Here is a 12,357-nt window from a genome sequence, read left to right as displayed (position 1 = left end):
AACGTTACCAACTTATACTATTTCTAGCATAGCATGTAGTACTCTATTTACCGTAAATGTAGGACATAGTAATTACGTCTTTGAATTTAAGTGCTTCCACGACGTATGTTCTACGAATCAGCGCTAACATCGTCTCTAAGATTTCACATGTTTGCAGTCCTCAACTTAATTATTCAGTAAACATTTCCGATTAATTTGCTGGTTTTACTAATTTTACTACTAACGATTTTACGCTTTGAGCAATCATCTACATATGTTAACGTTTCGGTTTGTACTCGGTTTCGCTAATTTGTAGTACGTTATTTTATAGCCTTTGTTTCTGTTCAATCTATTTGATATTTTGTACCTGTAGCTAACTAGGCAATGCCTGCCTAACCGAATGCTTTACTTGAAGGTTTTTAGAGATAAGAAAATACTTTTATATTCATAAAGTAATTTTACTTATAATCAGCTGTATCTACGATTACGTTTGCAATCATCCTTACCTTTCCCTAAGCTTCTAAAGTAGGTACTAGTTTTACGGCCGCGGCTTTGTCCGGGTGGATAACATAATTTTGGTTGTTCCGTTTTCCGCTTTCATAATTCTACTGGTGAAAGAATTAAAAAAAATAGTTCAGTAGTTTTCAGTAGTCAGCTAGCAGTCAGTCAGCCTATTGCACTCCACTTCTAAACATAGACCTCCCCATGTTCGCGCCAGATATCCAGCCCACACCGGCAATCTTACGTAGATCGTCGGTCCCACAAGCTACTGTACTGCTCATAAAAAAGTAAACTATATCAGCAGTGTGATACGCGCAGATTTTTACAAAACTATTTCGTAAATAAAGTTTTATACCGAGATCATTCGTGCCTCAACAAATAAATGTCCGAAAACTACGCGAAAAAAGTAATTTTAAAACGTCTGACGATAAATAATGCCGCGATAACATGAATGGGTTATATTTTCTGACTCGACGCTCTTTTTTTAAATTGATAAATTGAAACATTTCGCTACTGTGCAATCTGTTTTTTATCGTATGAAGAATATATCGTCAGTTTGTCTGATTGTTGTAAGGGCGTGCGCAAACTGCGCGGTACATACACGTAGTCTAATATTTTAGAATTATCTAAATAAATTGGCCGTCTGTAAAGTTGGTTTGTGGACGATAGTTTAACGTGACAACGTTATAACCAAACATCTCCTCGGATGCATAGGCCAATCGAGTGGAACAGAGATAGATGCGGCGCAAGCGAACAAAGAGCGTAACGGGACAATGAGTCATCCTTTTTTGTGCACGCAGCCGGAGTTCATCGATTTATTAGACGTTGTCACGTCGAAAACCGAAAGAATAATTTGAGTATTTTTTCAATTCAGATTTGATAATCTATTTCGTTGTGATTAAAAATTATATCTTCCATTTGTTCTCATAAAATTTCTCAATTGCAAAATGCATACAAATACGGCTTTATAAGATTTTTATTTATTTATCATCATTACAGCCTATACAGTCCACTGCTGGACATAGGCCTCCACAAGTTAACGCCAAAAAAAACTGAACTCATGTGTTTTGCCCATAGTCACCACGCTGGGCAGGCGGGTTGATGATCGCAGTACTGGGTTTGTCGCACCGAAGACGCTGCTGCCCGTCTTCGGCCTGTGTATTTCAAAGCCAGCTTGAAAGCAAGTTGGATGGTTATACCGCCATCGGTCGGCTTCTTAAGTTCCAAGGTGGTTGTGGAACCTTGTTATCCCTTAGTCGCCTCTTACGACACCCACGGGAAGAGAGGGGGTGGCTAAATTCTTTAGTGCCGTAGCCACACAGCATTTATTTATTTATGTATTGATTTATTTAATGCATTATGGTGAAGTACCTCGACCTTACAGAAGATCATCTATACAAATAAATAACATTGGAGTGTCTGTTTGTAATATTAAAATAACCGCTTTTTACTAAATACATATGGATGCATATACGGTACCTATACCAAAATAACATTTTTTACAATTCTTGTCTATCTGTCTGTCTGTCTGTTTGTTCCGGCTAATCTCTGAAACGACAGGATAGATTTTGACGGAAATTCCACAGATAGATAGCTGAAATAATAAGGAGCAACTTAGGCTACTTTTATTCTAGGAATTTATTTATTTTATAATTCTGCGAACTGAACAATATTTTTTTTAAATTCCACACGGACGAAGTCGCAGGTACAGCTAGTATCTAAATAATACTGCTTTCAGTAAGGTGACCAGAACTACTGAGGTAATTTGGGGTAGGGTCACCATGGCGCTTGCTATGCTTCTGATCTTGCAGGCGAAACGATAAGCTACGATACGATACATACATTTTTTTGGCTAGGTATGTAGAAAAGTGTGTGTACTTGTGCACGCACGTAAGAAGTTATACTTCATTGGCTAGCTAACTTCACGTCGCTAACTTCTTCGTTATTGTAGCTAACTTCAGTTGGTTTTTTCATGACGGTGTGCGCGCGCATTGTAAAAATTTACTCTATTTTTCTCTAACGCGCCAAACGAAGTATAACTTCAAAAATCTAGTACGTGTTTTCTACTACGCGTATTCCACTACGTTTATTGTTTTTCCGTACGTTTACAACTCACGCTCAGTCAGCACAAAGCCTACGTGGCTTGATTGTAGAGTAGTCGAGGAGTAATCGTCGTTCGTGAATGTTGTCACTTGTAATTGTTACGGCTTTATCTGAGTGTATGAAGTGTATGTCGACTTTCCTCTTTAACGCATGAAACGATATTTTACTGCGGTTTTCTGCGACATTAATGTTAACAGGTTAATGTTTACGAGTTGAGGGTACTTTTTAAAATTTGTTTTATATACACTAGCTGTGTCTTGTGGTTTTACCTGCGTTCGTACAAAACATGAGTACAAAACGCCCGTAAATATATTATATGGTATTCCTCGATAAATGGGCTTTCCAACTCAAAAACCAATCACTCTGGTGTAGTGATGCGAGTAGTCGCCTAAAGTACCGACGGTTTGCGAGGTCTATTCGTTCGCGATGGATGTTTGTATTTGTACGTACATATACGAGTAGTTCTGGTTTGGATGTCTGTCTTTGTGGGTCTCTGCACCGTGACTCGGAGAGTACGTTAAGCCGTCAGTCCCGGTTGTTATCATGTACACCTGATAGCGATCGTTACTCATAGTAGGGAACATACCTATCCGCCAACCCGCATTGGAGCATCGTGGTTGATTAAGCTCCAATCCTTCTCCTACATTAAGAAAGAGTCCTATGCCTAGCAGTGAGATCTTATAGGCTGGATGCGAATGTGAATGCGAGTACAAAAAGAATTTTTCATTTCCAGTAGTTCCTGTGATTATCACGTTCAATATTCATATTTCACATTACAGTACGTTTATTTTTTAACTGCCTTCAAAAAAAGGAGGAGATAAGTCAATTCGACCGTATATATATATATATATATATATATATATATATATATATATATATATATACAAATATTACATCCAAACTCAGGTGGGAATTGAACCCGCAACCCGCGGAACAGAAAGCAGGGCCACAACAAAACTGCGCCAACGGGCTAGTCTACAAACATTCAAATAAAGTTGTGAATGAAAATTTGAGTGTTGTCAATTATTATTGGTTCCTGATTAAAAAGAATCAAATCAAATAAATATTCGATACTTGTTATTCGAAATAACGAATAAAGGAATATAATGGATAGGAAAATCGATTCCTTTTCGGTGTACTGTTACCTATTGAAATTTTTAAAATTGGAATTTTATTTATTCAGTCATTGAAAATTGAATTTCTGAGGTCGGTTCATCATTTCATTTCAGCATATCACAGTCCACTGTTGGACCTAAGCCTCCACAAGTTCACGTCAAAAATGGCGAGAACTCATGTGTTTTGCCCATAATCACATAGGTTGGTTATTTGTTTAATAAAGCAAAAGTCAATCTCGTATACTAGTGGTCGCTCAGTAGTCGAAATTCGACCATAATTAATTTAAATTATAAGTTTGAACACTATTAAGGTTCTTTTTTTTATAAATAAAGTTATGTCCACAGGCTTAAGGTGCCCATGCTTTTGTTATTCCGATTTTTAGTTTTATTACTGATCGTTTACTTGTTACACTACTGCAGCTTACATTAAGAGAACTAATTATTTTGTCTTAGTATCCCTAATGCAGACGTGAGTCCACCGACCAAAATTATGCTAAACTTAATTGATATCTTACATGCAAAAAGACATAGAATTATATTGGGCCTTACTTTATTGTTGTCACTATTATAATTATTATTATTATCTATGTTTATATATACACTTACTTGCTATCTATAATATATCTACACTTATTGTCTAGTTAACGTATATGTACACTTAAGGTTCTGTAGTCAAAGACTATACTTCTATAATAATAAACAAAAGAGTATATATGCGTCTGTGTGTAAGTGTGTCAAATACACGGTAGTGTGTGTAATGGTTTTTTTATTTATTTAACGTATTTTTAATGCATAATTAAAATAATTGGATTCTGCACTTCTTCGCTATATGAACTATAAGTGTGTGAAATTATAGACTCCTCCCTCCGCGCAATTTTCGTAAAAAGGGGTACTAAGTTTTTGCATTACGTCTTAATATATAGATTTTGTGACAATCTTCGAACACCATCACGAGACTTGGAGCATATTTAGTTAAGATTTTGAGGTTTCATGAAACAGTCTTATCCTTAAAGGAAGAGGCAATCTTTTACCTTGTTACAAAAACGCACACGCAAACACACATAAACACACATCATAAGTATAGCTGGTCATTGATACCTGAATCAGGCTCTGGTGACATGACAGTACTGCTCGTAAGTCATCCCATGGTACGTCTTGGATAGTATCCAAGAGGCTCTACCCTGTGAATACACCATGAATCATAGCTAATAATTTCTTGCACATATATTTCCTGCGTTTGTAAAACTATACATCCACTTAATATAGCTTTTGATGGCATAGCGAATAAAATTTAATATTTATTTTGAAGAATATAAAAAAATACTTGGACTTATAAATTATTTGTATTTTGATTTAAAAAAAAAATAAAAAAAAATTAAGTTTAAATTATAAGTTTGTGTAATTAAGTTTAAATTTATTAAAGTATGTTTCATGTGGAGGGTAGTTATGTACACATTAAACATTTTCTAAATATTTTGATGAAATATAATTCGTAGACCCCCTTATATTACTCATGCCTACTTTGTCAATACCTTTAATTTTGAGGGTAGAACTATCGAACTTCTAAAACCGTAGCTTAAGTTCAACTTCCGTATCCTGTAATAAATTTTGTTAACTAATCCAAAGTGATATCAGCGATAAAACATTTTCTATAACTCAATCGTAATCTACAACTATTTTGAATTGAGATTTGATTTAAACGTATTAGTACTATTGGAAATAACATTAAAGGAATATATTATAAGGGCATATTATTTGTACGAATATACTTTACAACCTATTTTCATATTTATATCAAAACTCTGCGTTTTCCTGAAGAGTTGTCCTAGGCGACACAGTGTCTGTCTGACACTGTCTAAATCGTCTACAATAGACGGACTAAGGCCAATGATGATAAAAATATGCCACAAAAAAAAATCATCATAAAAACCAGACGAACTTTCTCAGAGGAGTACGCCGTAATACGAGATTTTTATTTATTATGTAGACATGGTCAAACTTATGCGATGATATGTTTCAAAAACCCTCAATGAAGCAGCGTGGATTAAAATAGAACACATGCAGTTGAGATCAGTTCATGTTTAGTTGAGCATCCTAATCTTTATTACTTAAAATGTCAGAATGTCATTAATCCACTTACTCCATGAACCATCCAAATACTTATATCATGAAAAAAAATAGTGATTTTTTGAATGCGTAATATAGCGTAGTATAGCATCGTATATTCAACTTTCAGTGGTAAACAAACCTATAGAGGCAACTGGCTGTGCGTCTATTTGTACATATATTACACCCCCCTATCTTTATTTCATCACGTGGGGGTATTGTTAATAGGGTACATAAATATCTCGCTTTGTCCTGTCAAGGCAAATTTGAAATAAAGAAAACTTAGTACTGCGAAAAGATTATCGAAATATGTTCTATTTAAGCGTTATAAAATATTTGATATAATAATATGTGGATGTGATATATCGTCTCTTATATGATACTAGCTGTACCCGCGACTTCATCCGCGTGGAATTCAACAAAAAAATTAGTTCAGTTCGTAGAGTTATAAAATAAATAAATTTTAAAAATAAAAGTAGCCTAAGTTACTCCTTATTACATTAGCTATCTGCCAGTGAAAGTCGGCCCAGCCGTTTTAGAGATTAGCCGGAATAAACTGACTGACAGACAATCAAAAATTGTAAAACATGTCATTTTAGTAAATGTACCGTGTAAACATTCATATGCATTTAGTAAAACGCGGTTGTTTTAATATTACAAACAGACACTCCAATTGTATTTATTTGTATATATTTATTTATAAAAGTATATACTGTTATATCTATTTATTTTGATACTAAGTATTTCATAGAGTAATTCTTAAAATTCAAAATAGTTTGATGGCTTTCAGTTGTGCACGACAATCACGGTTGACTTACTTGACTTATATGTCACTTGGGATAGATAAATAACATTGAAGACATTCATGTCTTCTTCGTTCTACGTAACATTAGCGAATTCATTTGTACTACTTTGACACTGTTGGAAGCCATTAATCTTAATGAATGAATGTTCACACTCCCATTACACTATAAGCACAAAAAAAATGAAAAATGTACAGATAAATAACTAAGATATTGTGACAGAGCAATACCATCAGCATCGGATCACGTCTTAGCTTTACTAGGACGTCACAGGGCTGACGATCTGCAGTACTATTTAATAAATCAACTGTAGGATGATTGTAATGCATGACGTTTTAGAAAAGGCATGGACAATGTAGATCCTTTAGATGATCCTTTAAAATAAAAAGTGAATGTGAATATAGCATGGCGTGAATTCATGTGTGTGGTCCCATAGTCACTACGCTGGGCAGGCGGGCTGGTGATCGCAGGGCTGGCTTTGTCGCACCGAAGACGCTGCTGCCCGTCTTCGGCCTGTGTATTTCAAAGCCAGCAGTTGGATGGTTATCACGTCATCGGTCGACTTTATAAGTTCCAATGTGGTGGTGAAACTGGAACTGTGTTATCCTTTAGTCGCCTCTTATCACGACCACAGTAAGAGAAGGGTTGGCTATATTTCTTACTGCCGTAATCACACGGCACAATGTTATCTTAAAATCGTCTGCAATACATATTGTATTGCAGACGATTTTAAGATAACAGTAAATAAAAAGTTGGAAAACAAGTGTGTATTCACAATATCAATATTAAATCGTATCCTGATCATGTTTTAATGGTTGCGGCAAAGGGTATCTGAATACAATGCTGTTCAATACATAAAAGTAATTTTTTGTAATTAGGGGATGTAATTTAATAATAAAAAAAGATGTATTGATTCTACTACATGTGAGCTTAACAATTGAAATGATGAATAATGAAAAATAATATATAACATTGAAGAAAAATACATGTGGGTAGAAAAAATATAAATTAAAAAAATCAAAATAGGAAGAAAGAAATTATAAATTTAAAAAACATATGTAAAGATGCAGTTCAATAGTCAAGTTCGGAGAATTTGATGCCTTGAAATTGTAAAAACCAAAAACTTAATAACTTAAAATTGTGCATATTGTTACCTATCAAATTCAAATGTTTTAGTTTAAATTTTCAAAATTCATAGAATACAGCTTAAAACATAACTTAAAAATAATATATAATTTATTTGGATTTAGAATCTTACATAATGAAAGAACTTTGATAAGGAGATGTCTATTGACTACTACATGTAAAGATGCCTGATGATGGTCCAATAAAGGATCGAAACGTTGCATGAATTTGCAATTGGTGGTTTGATTGGCACCTTATGTCCACTTTCCTGCTAACCGTCAAAGAATACTTATAACAAATGGACACAACGATAAATAATGTAATTTTTTGTTTTCACAATTAAGCTCAAAAATAAATTAACAAATAAACGCTTCACACTCAACAGCCCCGAGTAGGATTTTCTGCTGTATTGGAGGTCCAGAAACACAGAATACACAATCACAAACGCGTAGACCACGACAATCATCCGCCAGCGCAACAGCCAGTGTTGTGACCGTTGAGCCAACGCGTCGTCAAAAAAAAAGAGTGACACGACTGAAGCAACTTACGAGACGTAACTCTCTCTCTTTCTATCTTCACTAAATTTTATCTCCCTCTCAACTGCTCAACAACTCCCTCTCAAGCTTCGTCAAGCTCTAATTCACCAGCTTACTCCCCAAGTCAAAAAAAAGTTTTACTTCAAAAATAGCCTATAGCCTACCTCGGTTTATGGGCTAAAAATAATCTTTCAAATCGAACCAGTAGCTCCTAAGTTTAGCGCGTTAAGCATCAAAAATTTTAACTTTACGATCCCTACTAATATTATAAATGAGAATTTAAGTTTGTTTGTTACGCTTTTATGCAAAAACTACTTAACTGATTTTCATGAAAGAAAGTTCGTACAAGGATAAAGTAAGTGACATAGGATACTTTTTATTAAAAAAATTGATGAAACGATTTAGTATAAATAAATTTGATATGGGTACGTTTTTTTTCTGTATTAACAGAACCTTTGTCAGATGCAGCAAATTTGTTAGTTAATATGATCTTACATCATCAATGATTCTTTCTCCATTTCTTAGACATAGTGAGAATTAGGGTATGATGGGGCTGGCATGTCTGTGTAGACAAAAGTCCCTAAAAGAATTAAAGGATTAGAAAATAAAAAATAAATGCGAGTGAAGCCGCGGGTAAAAGATAGTAATAGAATAAATATTGCAATAAAAATACTATTTGACCTATAATAAATCACAGCTGGACACCTCCTATAGTAAAATTCATCTATAGGACAACTTTGAGAAAATTAAAGTTTCGTCTAGACGCAAGCTGAGCACTTATTACACTTATCTGGAGCCATTCAAATCAGACACGACGCTTATTGGAGGTCCAAGGGCTACTATAGATTTTTTTTTTTGATAAAGTCCTTTATTAATTGGCTTTGCAAATTATTACTTCATGTTTCTTATTGCAATAAAATAAAAGGTAAATATAGTTTATCAAAGACTTTGAAGAAGATTTTGTATTATATTTGATTTGCAGGTTGATTTTGGTTGGTTTTGTATTATATTGTTATATTTGATTTGAACTTGATAACTTACCTTGATTTTTAAAATATTCTAAAAAGGTAATTCAATGAAATTTGACAAAGGATTCTTTACATAGAATTAATTAAAAATCAGGTATCAGGCTGATTTTTTAATTGAGTTACAGTTTTTATGTCAAAATTAGGTTTTTTTACTTATCGGATTAGAATTTCGAATTTTAAAATTTCCAGTAAATAAGTTTAAAAAGGTCTTTAATAGCCAGAGTTTTATTAATTTTCACAAATGTCTGCTCAATCATATGACACGTCGCCTTCTTATTCATTGTGAAATCAATTTTATTCATTTGTGTTTACTCAAGCAATGATTGTTCTGGTTTCCATCTTGCCCAAATATCCTAACGTTTCAGGGTGATGTTTCAAAGACTGAAATATCACAATAAGCAGGCATTTCTTTATACAACTAGGTTGGCAAACAAGATTACGGCTCACCTGATAGTAAGCGATTACCGTAGCCTATAGACGTTTGCAACACCAGAAGCATCGTAAGCGCGTTGCCGACTCTTACCTCAATAAGCCAAGGAGCTTTGGTCACCTTACTCACCACAGGACAGTTGGGCTGCTCCAGATTATGAGCAGGATATTTCCTGCTGTGCAAAAATAGTTATAACTTTTTAAATCGATAAAGTAGTCCAGGAAATTGTATGATACATACAAAAGATTATAAAACCACAATAGCATGCATAAAACTGAAACGGATAATACTCGTGTATTTTTTATCTCCGCCCAATTCGGAAGCCATAAAAAACTAATGCAAACTCGTTCAAACTAGTTTTTGTATGTTGTTTTTTTCATTTTACCCCTTCATGTTACTGATATGTTTGTAAATTTTTTTACAAAGAATCTTTTTAGTTTTAAGTTTTGCGTGGTTTCATTTGTGTTGAAATATATACGTAGAATATAGCGATGTACTTTATTAAAGTCATTAAGAACTTTATTCAATTCAGATGATTATGTGCTGGAGAAGTTGGATGTTGGAGAAGTAGTTAATGATAGGTATCAATGTACAAGTATTGAAAAGTACAGTATATACACATTTCAATCACTATTTCACTTCCTTATACAATCTTTCTCAAAATCGTCTACATTTTTTTTTTCATTATAAACTTTAAATGCATTGTTTTTTTTTTTTAAACTAACGGAATCGTATTAAGCTAATGGAAGGGACTGGACCCCACGACACAGGGAATCCTAGAGAGGGGACCAGAGATATACTGTTCTTTTTGTGACTAAATATAACTGATGTAATATGTGTTAATATTATGTACTAACGTTTAAAGAAATAATGATTTATTTATTTATTTAATCAATGACGACCGCTCTGGTGTAATGGTGCGTATGCCGTGATGCGTGTGCCGACATGATGAAGAACACGATCTTGACTTGCCAAAGTGTTACGGTTTTGTCCGTAGCTGGATGGCGTAACTTACTATTGAATTAGCAAACGCATTATACAGCGTCAGTCTAGCTTTAAAGTTCATCTTGAATTAATAATATTTGACTTTTAACTTTAACTCAAGCAATGTGCGGTACTAAAAAATATAGCCACCCCATCTCTTCCCGTGGTTGTCGTAAGAGGCGACTAAGGGATAACACAGTTCCGCTACCACCTTGGAACTTAAAAAGCCGACCGGTGGCGGGATAACCATCCAACTACTGGCTTTGAAATACACAGGCCGAAGACGGGCAGCAGCGTCTTCGGTGCGACAAAGCCAGTACTGCGGTCACCAACCTGCCTGCCCAGCGAGGTGACTATGGGCAAAACACAGGAGTTCATGTTATTTTTGGCGTAAACTTGTGGAGGCCTATGTCCAGCAGTGGACTGTATAGGCTGTAATGAAAGCAATCTACGGTCGGCCAAGAAAGTGGTGTACCAGTTTTGATTTAGTTTCTTGGTCATTGAAACTTACAAGATTCGTTATTAAGTGATATTAATGAAAGAGACATATAATAATGACGTAAACCTCATTGATAAGTATTCATACATCATTCCTATACATGACATTTTAAATTCTATTAGGTATAAGTAATATCGTTATCAATAATCAGATAAAGACGGCAATACAAGTTGTCAGATCGATCTGCAAGCGAAACTAATCTTTATCACCTATGAATCTGCAAGCGGTATTCAACCTTAGGGTGGTACACAACTTCCTTGGCCGACGGTACGTGTGAGAGTTGACAGTTTCAATTATTGGACACACAAGTGATTCGTTTTTATAGGGAGACTAGCTGTGCCCGCGACTTTGTCCGCGTGGAATTTAACAAAAAAGTTGTTTGAAGTTCGCAGAGCTATGAAATAAATTTATTTCTAAAATAAAAGTAGCCTAAGTTACTCCTTACTACTTCAGCTATCTGTCTGTGAAATTTCCGTCACAATCTGTCCTGTCGTTTCAAAGATTAGCCGGAACAAACAGACAGACAGACAAAAAATGCAAAAAAATGTTATTTTAGTATGTGTACCTATATGCGTTTAGTAAAAACGATTATTTTATTATTACAAATAGACACTCCAATTTTATTTATTTGTATAGATTATGCAGGGACTTGTGGTCATGAGCAACAAGGTTTAGTGAGTAACTTGTGTGTTTATGTGTAGCTTGGCGTAGCAGTATACTCGTGTTGCTTGGACCGATTTTCCACATCTACACATAAGCCACGAGATTTTTTTTTATTGTAACTTTTTGGACCCATTTTTATAAAATTTAATTCGTACTGTCACCGATAATCCTTGGACTAAGTGAGCTCGCGATACTCTTTTTTACTAGTCATTGAAAAAAATATGTATAAATATTATTCTAATTATTTCACTAATATTGGTTTATTTATTTATTTATTTAATTAGAACCACCAACAGAATTGCATATTTAAAAAATTTACAAATAGATATATGCAAAGGTATTAAGTATATACATATAATTCCTCTTAAAGGTAGTTACAGCATGCGCTTTAGACAATTGAGTCATCAGCATCAAAAGATTTTAAACATATAGGATTTAAATTAAAAAAAATACATACAAAATTAAGAACTAAATACATAACTATT

This window comes from Melitaea cinxia, chromosome 24, assembly GCF_905220565.1.
Source record: "Melitaea cinxia chromosome 24, ilMelCinx1.1, whole genome shotgun sequence".
Taxonomy (NCBI): domain Eukaryota; kingdom Metazoa; phylum Arthropoda; class Insecta; order Lepidoptera; family Nymphalidae; genus Melitaea; species Melitaea cinxia.
This window is presented reverse-complemented; position numbering follows the sequence as displayed.